Source organism: Oreochromis niloticus, linkage group LG23 (genome assembly GCF_001858045.2).
Source record: "Oreochromis niloticus isolate F11D_XX linkage group LG23, O_niloticus_UMD_NMBU, whole genome shotgun sequence".
Taxonomy (NCBI): domain Eukaryota; kingdom Metazoa; phylum Chordata; class Actinopteri; order Cichliformes; family Cichlidae; genus Oreochromis; species Oreochromis niloticus.
The window spans coordinates 23,861,361-23,874,652 of record NC_031986.2 but is presented as its reverse complement, the minus strand read 5'-3'; the positions used below and the strand labels follow the sequence as shown (position 1 = coordinate 23,874,652).

At 39.9% G+C, this 13,292-nt stretch overlaps 1 protein-coding gene across 1 annotated transcript in view; it reads right to left on the bottom strand.

The window, feature by feature from the left end:
* Nucleotides 1-13,292, bottom strand: part of LOC106098971 (uncharacterized) — a 242,365-nt gene that overhangs the window by 98,626 nt on the left and 130,447 nt on the right. The gene's annotated exons all lie outside the window — the stretch shown is intronic.

Genomic DNA, 13,292 nt, shown 5'->3' with positions numbered 1-13,292 from the left:
TCCGGGTGTCTGATTCTATTCAATCTTTTAAATCACGGCTTAAAATGTATTTGTTTAATCTTGCCTTTTCTACCTGTTAATGCTTGCATTTGTTGCATAGATTTATTCTTTTAATTTTCCTACTCATTCTTTGACTGGTGTTTTATTATGCTCTTATTTGTGCTGTGTATGTTATATTACCATTGTGTATTGGTGGCATTTTCCTGTGAACATAATTTCACACTTTTATTAAGGCCTTATAATACTTGTGTTATTTCCTTGCTCTATGTTAAGCACTTTGGTATACCGTTGGTTTTTAAATGTGCTCTATAAATAAAGATTGTTGTTGTTGTTGTTGTAAAAGTATCTATGGTTGGAATGGGTCCAGTTTCGCTGCAGGCAACTGCAAGTGACAAATAAAACTTCATCATCACCATCATCATCATCATCATCAATAAAGTATATTAACAGAAGTAATTTGCTTTAGCTTGCCTCTCACTCTGATTATTCTTTGTAGCAGGTCAGCAAAACTTAAACAGCTGATATCCAAATAAACACAGCTCATTTATGTTAGCATTAAATAAAGTAGGCTTCATGCCCTCTATTGGGTACAAGCTGAAAATAAAAAAATTTAAAAATGCTTTTCTGTTTATTTGTTTTGTTTTGTTTTTTAATTTAAAAAACATCTATGTGACGCATCTGGTAACAGTTTAAAAAATTAAAGGAAAAGTATGTGGTTTCGCACTTTGACCACCAGAGGGCGGCGGTGGTCGCCAAACATATGGGTGAAAAAGCTGTCTGAAAATGTGTTCATGAATAAATGAAGAGGAAAAAGATACACACAATTATGAATTAGGTTCAAAGTAAATTAATAAACAAATACATGATGATGACAACAATTATAGAAATAATAAAGATACCGAAGGTTGCCAAAAAATCAGGAGAAAGTAAGAAGACTGAGTAAAAAAAATTGACAATGGATATTTGTGACAGCATTTAGGTCATTCGTCACAGTGCTGCAGACTCTCAACATTATTTTATAACTGAGTCTCAGAGTGACAAACATCATGGAAAAAACAAAACAAAAATAACTCTCACAAACTGTTCTGAAAGCAGAAAGAATTGAAATAAAGAAACAAATGTTCCAGTGTTAGAGTTATCAACAAGGAGCCTGAGTAGAATAACCAGTAAAAAAAAGACTTTTTCTTCTTCAGTACAGATCTGATGTAGAAAGATGATGGCCATTGTCATCATCCAGCCATACTGGGGGGTTGTAGCTACTGAACAGAATTCCTTGAACAGAAGTCCTTGTCCTGGATTTCACAGAGAAGGGCCTGCAGCTGCTGGAAACTCTCTTCACTCAGTCTAAAGATTAAAAAAAAAGAAAAGTGAAAAAGTTAAGGTGTTTTTTTTTTTAAACTACATGTTATTTGGCCTGTGATGTTCAGGAAAAACATTTACTTGACTGTTAGAGGAGCATCATGGAGCAGCAGTGTAATCAGACCCTGAGCAGGGATGCAGCTCTCAGTCAGGTCTAACCGTGTGACTGTCCAGTATCTCAGCAGGGAAGCCAAACTACTGACAGCCCTCAACATTACTCTCTGTGATGGTCGACCTTTCTTAGGCACAAGAGAAAGCTCTTCAACAGCCAGCAGACAGACCACTCTGCCTCTTCTTACCCACTGAAACAGGAGCAAGGACATGTCGATGGAAAGCCTGAAGATCACAGAGACAAAAGAGCAGAAATGATGAACACCAAGAACTAAAGATTCAAAGTGGACAGCAGATAAATGGTGTTAGAAGAACAAGAGAGTCATGATTTCACTTCCTGCCTCAGACTGTGTAGTATTCTAGTAGGAGAGGGTGTCCTCCTTTAAGGTCCTTGGGCCCCACACATCTGAGGACCGATCTTGGTCCACAAACACATCAGCCCTAGTAAAGAAAGCCCAGCAGCGCCTCCATTTCTTGAGGGTTCTGAGATGGAACAGGCTGCAGACTGACCTCCTAGTGTCCTTCTACCGTGCCACTATCGAGAGTGTGCTGGTGCACACCATCCCTGTGTGGTACACTGGTTGCACAACAGCTGACATGAAGAGACTACAGAGGGTCATCAGAACTGCAGAGAAGGTGATCGACTGTCCACTCTCCTCCCTGGACTTAATTGCCAGCTCAAGATGTCTGTCCAGAGCCAGGGCCATTATCAAAGACCACCTCCATCCTAGCCACCACCTCTTCAACATCCTGCCCTCTGGAAAAAGGTTCAGACAACTACAAGGTTCTCACATGCAAGTCTTGCTGCTGCAGCGGCGAGAGCGCTGCACTGTAAAGTCAGTCCCAGCCTCTAGCAGCAGTGTCATGCTTCAGGTGGTAAAGATTGCTCAGGGCCAAGTCAGACTCAGTGTTTTACCCTCATGTTTTTCTGTGGGTGTCCAGAGAACGTGAGCAAGTGGAAAGTAAGCTGGCTGAACTGCAGAGCAAGTGCAGTCGGGAGCAAGGTGCCCAGAAACCCCTGGAGCAGCAGATACTGGAATACAGGTTTGTTATGCTGCTCTTTCCTCTGCTGTCACCACACCAGGTTAAAGCAGACGGCTACACGCCCTACACATTCGGCTCTTCAGTAGATCAGCAAAGCCGAGGAGCTCCACTCAAACAAGATAATGGAGATGAGGAGCACAGAGCTGCTGAGCAAAGATCTGAAACTCCACGAAGAGGCTCTGGATCAGAAAGTTTAATGAATGAATTTAGTGAAGTTCCAAAGAATGAAGATGGACGAGATCAACCAGAACATCAGAGAGCTGCTCACCTCAGTTTTAAAAATGTGCTCACCGAGCTTAAAGCTGGAACAGGATTAGTTCTGTCCAAGCTATATCCGTGCACACACTGGATCAGCTTGCACAGCTCAGTGTGGGAGGATCTGACCGCGGTTGCTTCAGGAGTCCTGCAGCATCAGTTTATCAGCCATGTCTTTCTCATCAGGCATTTCAAAATAAAGAAGACAGATGGGCAGAAACCACTAGAGGGGGTGTTTTCTCCTGATTAAACACACGCTGGAGTGTCTGTGTTCAAATGAGCCAATAAATACTGACAGTGATGCATTATCCACAGTTTATTTTAAAAAGAACAAAAATTCAAACAATGATTTCAAACTTATGAAAAAGACAGAGATGGTAAAATCCTCACAGACTGTTTTGAAAGCAGAAAGGCCACAAATAACAAAAACACATATATTCCAACATCAGGTTTATCAAGAAAAAGCTTCACAACAAGAACAGCAGTAAGAGAGGTGATTACATGTAGAGGTGCTAAAGGCAAAATAAATGTCTGATGTTTTACAGTAATAAGGTGGAAAGCTTTAGTGGTGTTTATTCTTGAAGTCCTTCAGCATGTAGAAATCACAATAAAGCTGATGTTTGCTTTGAGCCTCACAGGAAGCAAACACATTTTTTCTTCCTCAGAAGAAATGTAACTGAGAAAAATGAGGAACGAAACTGTGGCCCAGTGTTTCTATAAAAAGTTCAGGAGGGTTTGTAGTTACCTGAACTTTACTCAAGAAGCATGAAGTCAGGTCCTCGTCCAGGCTTTCACTGAGAAGAGCCTGCAGCTGCTGAAAACTCACTACAGGTGAAAAATAAATCAGTTCTTCATGTGCAGAGAAAATGTTGCATGGAGCTGAAGCTGGAGGTTTCAAGTCTGATCCAGTCAAACTGTCTGACACTGAGAACTTAAAATGAATAGTTCAGTAATAAATATATACTACCAGCATACTTACCAGCATGTTTCGTATATTGTTGCTGTATCTGGGCTCAAATTAGCTTCTCTTTACCCAGATGATCTCCAAAGTTATCAGAGGCCACAAAGATGCTGGCTCAGAGTTACTGAAGATGATGTATGCTTACTGTGTGTGTGTGTGTGTGTGTGTGTGTGTGTGGTTGTTCACCTGTATCTGTCCTTAGCTTATTTGGTGTTATCAGGTATTTTTGCCAACTTTGTTTGCTGTTTCATAACTTGCTTTTCTGTCTTATCTCATGGCTGATGTCTGACAAAATTATATATTTATACATTATATATAAAAAGTTGCTCAATTTTGCAAATCATTAAGCACTTACAGTGAAGTGTTTCCAGTGTTTCTTCATTTATCAACACCACGTACTGACCCCTCCAAAGTAGGGCTGGGCCATATCATACCATTCACGGTAATACCGGTGTAATTTTGGGTAACGATATTAAAATGAAATATCGCGATAGAATATGGGTAAAACGCGCATGCGCAGTGCCTATGTTTACATACGCACAAGGTGGCGACAGAATGAGAAGAGCGAAAGTGGATCCTTAAATGCAAGGGATGAACCAGAATTGGTTTGTAAAAATGCTCCAACTTCAGTGGTGTGGAACTGGTTTAGCTTTCGTCCGTCAGATACACAACAAAGCACTATTTTTGGTAGAGCATGCTAGCGGGCCGTCGTTATTACCGTGTTGTTTGGAAAATACGGCACACTTAAAATCAATCCTTTGATTTTTCTGAAAATCGACAGTGTCCCTTTTAATCCCGTGTGCCTTATGTATGAATTCTGGTTGTGTTTACTGACCTCGAAACGATTTTATGTGGTACACGGCGCTCGAAAATCTGTCAAATGTTTTAGTACGACTTTGCTAAGCTACGAACCCGCACCGCTTGATGGATTGTGGAGCATTACGGCTATCGTAGGCAGGAGCCTCGCGGAGTGATACGTACTGTGCTTCAACATAATATTACCGTATTGTGTGTGTATAACCTCTTTTTAAGTTTTGTGGATATTATACATGGTTATGATGAGGATATGTCGGCCAGTTTCCACTGGAAATGCCTTTTGGTTAAACTGTCAGCAAGGAATTTGCACTGTTACATTTTTATATCACTTTAATGCACATAAAAAACAGCTGCTTGTTTAAGTGAAAATACATTGATGGGGTTTTTTGCACTAATAAAGTTGTGGAGTTGTAAAGTATTTTGTCTAGTGTCAATTATATCGTCAGTTATATCGTTATTGCAAATTTTCAAATGTATATCGTGATAAATATTTTTGGTCATATCGCCCTGCTCTATTCCAAAGCATACTAGCAACTGACTAGAAAATCTGCCATTTGTTGGCATAGACCTTTGATAAGAATGAAGCTGCTGGAACAAACTTTATGTTTTTTATTTCCTGATGGTTGCAAACAGGCATTACAGAAGCGTCATGACAGAAGACTGTTAGAGAAGAAAGGAGAGGTCATTTTCTCTTTGGTACTCTTTAATTAATTTTTATTTTTAAGTTTCACTATTTTTATGTTTCACTAGCAAGGCATACTTGCTTTGCATGATCTGACTGAATGCCACTGGTATTAGGCGTTGCTAGCTGTGCTACATCCAGTTGTCCTAGATCTGGTAAAATTGAGAAAATATTGAAAAAGATTAAAAACAAATTAAATTGAATTAAACAAACAGATTATGGGTCAGATTTATTAAACAGGGCAAAATAGTGTGTGAGCACAATCCCCAAGCAGCGCTGATATATGTGGTCAGATTTACACAATCCAATATCAGCGCAAAGCGTGTAACGGTCCACTGTGTCCATTTCATGCTTTGGCTCTCTAAAGTGTGGAATGGACACACATGCAGAAGCTGCAGTACCAGCAGGGGGAGCTAATATATTAATAGTCTAGAAGTTACTAGTGACCAAAGAAGGTATGAAGTAAATTCTAGGGTCCTTCTATATCAGAAATGATTAAGCTAGGTGGCTTATATGTATTTACATGTAAATGCGTTAGTAATGTCGGTTTAAACACTTTCCCATAATTATTTCCATGTTGACTAGAATTAATATCTCCCTCTAGTGGTACTGCAGTTTACTGCAGCTTCTGCATGCATGTCCATTCCATGCTCTAGAGTGGCAAAATTTTGCCATGATACTGGGTTTGAATTACAAATGATTTACAAAATTTATGTTGGTTTCTAAGCACAGTGCAGTCTGTTCATTTCAGTATAAGGCACAATAAATAAAATGGGTTTTTTGCATTAAATGTCAGCGTAATTAACTGCAAATTTCATGTCACAAGGGTTATTTAGTTTTCTGCTTGATTTAAGTAACCTGCTCCCTATATTTGGCACACTGACAAAAGGGAACTCCTAGAAACACATATGCAACAGGGTCAGTTGTAATAATCTCTGAATTCTGTTGTGCTACTCTGTACCTCTGGTCCTTTTGTCACCCAGCTGAAAAGAAACACTCTGAAGTCACAAACACTTCTAATGCTTTTATTTAAAAGAACCTCTGCGCAAAGGAAGATCATGCAACCTACAAGCAGATCTGAGGGGCAGTCCCTCAGATCCTTACATTTGTACTTGGTGGCCGCACCCGTAATGGTCATCTACAGCATTTGACACAACTTTCCTAAATGACCATATATGGATATATGTAGCAGTATGTGTGTGTGTGTGTCTGTGTGTGACACCAATGCTTAGGCCCCTATAAAACAGGATGTGTGGGGGTATGTCGTACCTTCTGCACCTCAGGGGGAAGGGTAACGAACGACTTCTCTCTTTCCTAGCTGTTCCACACATTCCTAGCATCCCCCCCAACTGTGGCTTCCTATTTCCTTTTATGACAGGCAGACCCCCACTGTCAATAAATTCCTCTCTCTACAATTACACACACCCACATATTCACAAATCCTTTCCTATTCTTCTGATTTACAGCTGGACCCTATTATCTAAACAAACTTGAGCACATTTTATTCTAATCATTGTTTTCTTGTACTCACAATTCCCACCTCTGACATGCAATTTTGTCATGTCAGTCAATTGTAAATGCAGACTGCATTTTTTGTTTTTAATGCTAAAACCCGTGTTAGTAAATCTGACCCTCATTAGATACAATAGTGCAACAAGGTTGGTTGATGTCAGCTCAGACACAGTATGCAGCAGGAGCTGTGTGCAAACATGAGCAACACTAGAGTTCATTTAAAATCCGGGATTTCTTTATTAAATAAAGGTTTTCTGAATTACACAAAAGTTTAATGTTAGCTGCACCTGCAACTAAAAATCAAACAATTGCAGCTTCAACCTTTAATTTCTCCAAAAATGTGTATTTATCATATTGAACCACCTCAAGCAGAAACTCCTGTATGATGAGTTCTAATGAATCAGAACTGTACTATAAGACTTTTTAATTCTTGTGCAAAATAACCAAACTTCTGGGGTCACTGCCTGACCATTTGTGTAGACTTTGATCCAGATGAAAGTTTGCTTGAGACAAAAGTGCACTGTGATTCATCCACATGCATAAATACACAGTGTGTCTACTGCAGCCACCAGTCTCACTGTGTCCTCTGTAAGCATGCTGCACTTCAGCACCACGCTCTGTGAGTATGCTGATCAGTTTAAATATTTACTGAGGCTGTTACTTACTAAATAATGCATTTGATTGTTTAATGAAGACAGAAGAACAGATGATAGAATTGAATTTATTTAAGACCAGCATGGTGTAAAATGCTGACTGTGGTTCATTTCTAACTTTATACAGATTTTCATATTTAACTATGTTGAAATTTATGAGCACTCCCTCTGTTTTCTTTTTCTTTTCTTTTTTTCCAGTGTTGGCAGCAGCCTGTCTGGTTGTTAGCACAGGTAAATATCTGTTTGTGTGTTTTTACAAGTATACTTACATTTTCACATGTTTGTCTTTGTGTTAAACCAATGATTACATATGTGTTTTAAAGGTGCACACAAAGCTACCACATGTGGGAACCATGTTCACCGTCTGAGCTGTGGTAAGTTTTCCTACAGCTGTTTGTCCTCAACATTTTGGAGATTATTCAGGCCTCAGTTTTGTCTTTAATCTGATCCAGACATTTGAATTTGATGCTCCGGATGCACATTTTTTAGGTTAAATTAATTACCCATTAGTATAGAGCCAAGCAAGTAACGTAAACTATACCACAGATCCCAGAAAGTTGATTCTGTTCATCTGGACGTAGCGTTTTCAGTGGGAGAAACGTCGTCACTTATCCAAGTGACTTCTTTGGTCTCAGCTGACTGCAGGTTTCCCCAACCTTATGAACAGTACATTTGCACAATGAGTGAAACCAGCACCACTGGTGAACAATGGGCTGTATCATGACCATTGATCAACAACCACTGATCAAAGGCCACCAATCAATGACATTTGATCACTGATCTGTGGCACTAAGTTTCTGTCCTTATCACCAGTTTGGAGTAAGATTTGAAAAATTGTGTTTATAATTTTCTTTACACAGAAATCAAATCAGCTTGAGAAAACGAATTTACAGTAAATAAATAATGTGTTGGTACTTATACAGACAGAAATTCAGTTGATGGTAAGACCTTTGCGGGCTGCTGGGGATTTGCAGACTTTTCCCAGTTGCTGAGTGAGCCTTGCTCCTTTGTTTGTTTCTGATGTCTTCCCTCTGTGGTCTAACAGAAACCGGAGTGATCCTTGTGCAGGAATCCCTGTACGGACGTGCAGACACGCAGACATGTGCTGGAGGAAAAGCTGAAAGTGAGATCAATAACACTGAGTGCTCTCTGCAGGGCGCTGATGACATCATTAAGACTAGGTATACATCTTGAATAAGCCTGCCTTTGTGTCTAATGTGAATGTCACTGAACTGATGCACTTTTGCAGTCATTTGTTTTTATGGTGATGCAGCATGTAAACAAGGCTGCATATAAACACAGAAGTTGCCTCCACCCATAAAAAGTGAAGCACTCTTATCGAGTGCTTACTCACAGGGGGTCATCTGGTTGTTGGGTTTTTCTCTGTAAAATATAAAGCACCATGAGGCCACTGTTGTTGTGATTTGGTGCTATATAAATAAAAACTGAATCAAACTGAACTATATTGAATTAAAAAAAATGCCTTTTTTCAAATGGCCAGCAGAGGACGACTCTATGTTCAGGTGTAGTTGTAGAAAATAACCTGCTGAATGAATGAATGAGCTTTGTTTTGGTAAGTTAAAAACAAGAAGGAAAAGTAAAAAAGGACTTTTGTTATGGTTGTTATCAGGATGAGGAGAGAAGCATACGGTCCCAAGCCATGACTGTAAAACCTCCTTCAGCTTTGTTTGGATTTCTCCTGGTCCTAAGTGCTCTTTCTGTCTATTTCTGCAGGTGTAATGGCAAGAAGGTGTGTGAAGTCACCCCGGCTATCTTTACAACAGATCCCTGCAGCGAGACGTTTAAGTACCTGGAGACCAGCTACTCCTGTGTGCCAGCAAGTGAGTCACATGTCTGCTTTACAGAGCGATACATCAAGCATCAGTTTAGCTTCATAAGTGCTCGAGCTAATCTGACTCCTGTTACTTCAACAGCTCACCTCATAACATGCGAGCATTCCCTGGCACATCTGAAGTGCGGTAAAATCCCATATGATGTGACACACTTAAACAGACGACCAGCTGCCTTTTCCAGCAACAGACTGACATAGCCGATTTTGGGCGCCGTGATCCAAACATATGCTCCTTCCGACGGGATAACCAGCGGCTTCAAAATGTCAAGTGCTCACTCCCCACTGACAAGGTTGCTGAACGGTACAGTAAAGTGCTGAAGTGAATGTACTAAGGCTACATCCACACATGCCCATGTATTTCAGTAATTATAACTTTTTCTATCCATTTTGGCCTTTCGTCCACACGTAAATGTAGTTTTGGATCACTGAGAAACACAAAATCTGCTGTCAGAGTGAAGATTTTCAAAAACTCAGTTTCTTTGTTGAGACCTGGAGGAGAAAATGGAGATGTTGTCTTATAAAATAAATGTTGTGCAACTTTATTTCCTTTTATGACAGCACAATGTGCACTTTTGATTATATGTTATAATATTTCTCCCAGGTTAGGGTTACATCACCACCTGTTGCTTTGGCATGCTCTCGACAGGACTTAAGGTTTTTTGTATTTTCACATAGTTGGAGATATTTTTCAAAACAAACTCAGAAAAATACCAGTTTTCAAAAAAATACCTGTGTACGTGTGGATGTGGCTTATATTACACTGTGCCACTGGTCATATCCGTCCTCTCCTGTCATGTAGCTGGAGCGTATCTCCTTACAGTTAAACCTGAACCGTGGATTTATTTGTTCCTCTGCACGTGCGCTCACATTGCTCTGCATCCACAGTTGTAATGGGAGAAACAGCTGCAGCATGAGAGCAGCCCCCTCAGTGTTCGGTAACTCTTGTCCCAACACCTACAAGTACCTGGAGCTGACTTACACCTGTCACAGTAAGTAGCTCGACAGAGAATATCACATGATGTGTGATACAAGGAGAGGAAAAAAGAAAAGAGATATTGAGACAAACATTCATTGATATTACCAATAAAATGCTTCATCCCTGAAATGTAGAACAAGGCTAATGCTTTCATCTGATTAGTATGAATTTAATCCATTCTTGAGTTTAACTGTGACAGAATATTAAGACAGCTCAACATTTCATACTGTTAAATACTCCATCTGATCTCATGTGTTTCATGTTCTTTTGCAGGTCCTTAAGAAGACTGCATATACTGCAATGAGAGTATCTCACACAGAATAAAATTCATTAAATCTGAAAAAAAGTAGATGTCTCTTTGTGAGTCATGGATGTTTCAGTTGTTTGTTTCAGGTTTATTTTCTATGTGCAGGGATGCAAACGTTCATCAGTCCAGCAAATGCTGTTTCATTTATTTATAACACTGACTCATGTTGGGACCCTGCAGAAGTCTGTGGAACGCCAGGACTGCCATAATGAAATAATTAAATACACCATTAAATAATTAATTAAATGTGGCAATAATTAATTAAAATTGGAATTAATTAATTAAATAAATAGTTATCACACATGTAATTAATTAATTATTGACACATTTAATTAATTATTTATGTATTTCACATTTTAATTAATTATTGACACATTTAATTAATTAATTATTGACACATTTAATTAATTATTTATGTATTTCACATTTTAATTAATTATTGACACATTTAATTAATTATTTAATGATATATTTATTTATTTCATTTTGGCAGTCCTGGCGCCTGGCTCTCATCATGAATTAATTTTATCTGTCAGCCTCACCCATCAAACTCACGGGGCGGGGTTAACGCTGCCCATGCAGCTTCTCTAACATTTGATTGGTTGCCGTGCAATGTAAGTCAAAACAGGTCGATCCTAGATAATCGATTGCTTCTGTAGACTTGAGGCAGCCGGGTATCCCAGAATGCATTTCAAATCACAGGCAGCAATGGTGGTGGTGTAGTTTTAAAATACCCCGTTTTTCTGTCACCAGCTACACTTTTAACAGTGTTTTAGCCGCAAATGTTGCGCCGTAATCTTCACAGGTCTGGTCAGGTTGTCAACATAGAACATGTTTGCAAAAGTGCTCAGATGTTTTCAGAGATTTCACTAGCTCTGCTAACAGTCAGCATGCAGAGTGCACCGAGGGGATTATGTCAACCGGTTTGTTTACATATTCCACTCTCCGTGTTCCACATGTTGCATTCGCAGATTCTCATTTTCACCGAACGATCGTCTCTTTCCGCCTGGTCTTGTGTCTCTGTGCTTCTGTAACATAAAGAATGAGCTGACATGTTTCTCAGGACACCAGCGATCAGCTCAGCAGGCCCTCAGTTTACCTGCATGCGTCCTCCTCCTCACCTGTCAGCTGTTTAACACCTGCTGCTGATTCAAGAAACACGCCCACGTTACCTGGTGATAGTCACAGTTTAACTGGGCAGCCGGTGCTTGATATAACGCAATGTCAGCGCATTTTTCTGCACAACATAAGTAAATATAGTATTTTTCCCGAGCGCAGAGCTGCTGGAGCTTGTTTCCTTACACAGCACTATAGGCGAACCAGCTTCATCAGCGGCTGATGTCCAATCACCGCACACAGCTTTGAAACCTCACCTGAGTTTTAGCTCTCAGTGGTTAAACGCTGGACTAAATTCACTCAGGTTCTGTCTGTCGGGTCACGTTTACTTCGCTGTTTTATTTACAACTGAGCAAATCGGTTTGGCTGAGGCTAAAGTTTCATAACTGCATAGTTTTACAGACATTTAACGTTTCACTGGCACATGTGTTAGACTGAACTATTCGCTTTTCTTTATCAGGTGTGTTTTGGATTTAACAGTGAATTTTGAGATTAAACTGACTTTTAAAATGTTTTTATACAAAGAGGAAAGAGAAGGCGCATTTCCACCGAGAGGAGCAGAGTTTGCAACAGCATGTTCATAATGCAGACTGCAACCTGGACAGAAATATTATATCATCTGTTTTTTAATAGTTATTTAACTGTATTCTAAGCACCAGCTATCTGTTAGAATTTTTAGAGTTTAGAGTTTACTTAACTAAAAATAAATGAGATTAACTCAATTAATTTTTTTTTTTTTTTTTTTTTGCTTTCTCGGTCATGTTATGTTTAACTGTCAAAGGCTTGTTACAAACTATGAAACACATCGTGCAGACTTCTGGATGTTAGAAGAAAACTAATACAGCTCATGAATGAGACTAAAGGCAGGAAGGTTTCCTTTAAAACTAAACATGTTAGTAGGACCTCCCTATCATAGTTTATGATATAGCACGTGTATTTCAGTAATACTGATTTCAGTGCAGTGGTGTACAGTCACACAGCTCACATGGGCGGTATTTGTGATACTCCTTAACTATAATTTATCCAAGTTAACTTCAGTTAACCATTCAGACAGTTCTTTTGCAATGAAAAACATAAACACCCATGCTGCGTAATGTTTACATTATAGCTGCTTATGCAGTAACCATGGTCTGTGGCGTGTCCAGCGGGGTGGCCTGGGGGGGCACAGGCCACCCCCCCAACCAGACTGGCCACCCCAGGTGCCACCCCGAAGCTAAAACAATAAAATTCAATGAAATATCAAATGTACGATTATTTTTTCACAGTGAAGCTCAGATATCCGAGTGTAAGTGAATGCAGCATCGGCTTCTGCGCTCTGAGCATCATGTTAGCAAAGGTAGGAGAGCCAAGCACGAAAGAGGCACCGCAGAAAACAATTTTTCGGCGAAAGATTAACAGTTTAACATAGCTGGACTGGCCATCCAGCATAACGGGCATTTGCCCGGTGGGCTGATGACCTATTTATTTATTTTTTTTGTAACGGCATGAACAATGAGAGGTGGTGGATTGGCCAGATGCTGGCCGATGTGTAAAAATAACTCAGTTGTTTGGTGGTGGCTGTGGCGGAGCTTCCACAGCGGCCAGCAGGTGGATGAGGGAAGGGGAGGCAGGAGGAGGAGAGACCCGAGGCAGCCGCCAGTCCGAGTGT